General features: G+C 27.3%; 1 non-coding gene across 1 annotated transcript; it reads left to right on the top strand.

Moving 5' to 3' along the window:
- Window positions 1-834: 834 nt before the first annotated feature.
- On the top strand, window positions 835-907 carry TRNAT-UGU. Its single transcript has one exon. It is a non-coding gene; the product is annotated as a tRNA-Thr (tRNA).
- The last annotated feature ends 997 nt before the right edge of the window (window positions 908-1,904 follow it).

Genomic DNA, 1,904 nt, shown 5'->3' with positions numbered 1-1,904 from the left:
TTTAAAGAATATAACACTCACTTAGAATGTTTTGGATGATGAATAATTTTTTGAATGTGTTGAATAGTCTCCTTGAAGTTCAGTTGAAATATTATTCATCAAATGAGTGTCGGCGAAGTGAACAGCAGACGAGTGATATCAAATGCTTCGTTAGCACTCGTATTTAAGTATTGAAAATCACTCTCCTCAGAAATACTCCCCGACACTTGTCAACAATTTCCACCATTAAAAGTGTCATCAGACTTTCTATGTTCAAAAACAGAGTCACTAACAATAGTAACAAAGTCATTATCATCATAAGGTGTAAAACTATTAAACATGTCCCTCAATCACATTAAATATATATTTTACCTAATAGGTTATTTAGTGTAAACTTTCTTATTTTCTAAAATGAATAGTATATTATGTATTATGTAAGTATACTGTTTATATAGCTATCAATGTATGCATGTTTGAAGGTAAGATAATATATTGGTATAGTAGTTTGAAGCATCATTTTCAAGATGTGGGTAATGTGGAAAGATTAGAATATTATTTATTATGTAGGTATACTATTTATATAGTTAACAATGTATGTATGTTTGAAGGTATCAAACATATATTGGTATGATAGTTTGAAGTATCATTTTCAAGCTGTGGGTAATTGAAGAATATTAGTATAATATTATTTATTTATAATTTATTAATAGTATATTATTTATTATGTATACCATTTTTATACCTATCACTTTTTACTTTATTTTAGAAATATTAGCTTCAAACTTATCGTGTAAACTGGAAAAATGACTGACACTGTATGCAAATGCCTAACATTTAGTAAGTTTTAGGTATATAGCATCCATAGTTTAGTGGTTAGAGCACTGGTCTTGTAAACCAGGGGTCGGGAGTTTAATTCTCTCTGGAGGTATAACATTTTTTTTTCTTTTTAATTTATATATACCTATATATATTTTTAAATAATTCCTCCGCAGCTCTATATATATATTAACATTCATATGTGGATAGAAGCTCATATGGTTTATTTCATACTGTTTTCTTTAATATATGTTATATGTATTATAAATGTATAACATTACAAATCACTAATGTTCGGTAAATTATACTTACCAAATACATTATTTTGAAAAAATATGTAATCCATCAATCACCATGTATAGTATAGGTATTTAAGTATTTCCATACAGTTATCTAAATTACTACATTATATTTATATTCTATATACAGTTAAACGATAGATCGTCACCCTCGAGTTTCTTAAGCGGTTGTGGTTCGAGGTGTATAACTTATGTAAACTATGGACATCTGTTGTGAATTATATACCTGAGGGCTGAGAGTGGTTTTATTAGGTTATTGATATTGTTATGTGGTGATATAGTAGACTATCCTACAAAAAGTTATATTTACATCACACCCTCCGTACTCATATATATATATATTGTATATAATAACATACTAGTGAGTAGAATTTATTATTAGGTTGAGGATTAGTTGAATAGAGAATATCCTCAGAAAAATGTATAGCTTATCACTTATCTTTATACATATTGTAAATTTTCTTCTAACTAAATATTAATAAACTGTCTATGTATGTATACATCTACTAGTATACATCAATGTATATACCTAAGTGTTAAAGTATAGATGATAGCCATGTTCATCTATAAGAGTTTGAAGTATAATTTTCAATGGATTAGAATTGAGTTGAGGTATAATATTATGTAATATAAAGTCGATAGATTGATAAGTTGATAAGGTAATGTTTGTTAAACCCGAGGTGAATATTCATGAATGTATGTATGTATGTATGTATGTATGTATGTATGTATGTATGTATGTATGTATGTATGTAGTATGTATGTATGTGTATATGTATTTATGTATGTATGTAGGGTGTAGGTAAACTG

The sequence above is a fragment of the Acyrthosiphon pisum genome, chromosome X (assembly GCF_005508785.2).
Source record: "Acyrthosiphon pisum isolate AL4f chromosome X, pea_aphid_22Mar2018_4r6ur, whole genome shotgun sequence".
Lineage (NCBI taxonomy): Eukaryota > Metazoa > Arthropoda > Insecta > Hemiptera > Aphididae > Acyrthosiphon > Acyrthosiphon pisum.
Note: the sequence above shows the minus strand (reverse complement) of the source record. Positions and strands in the feature narration are given on the sequence as shown.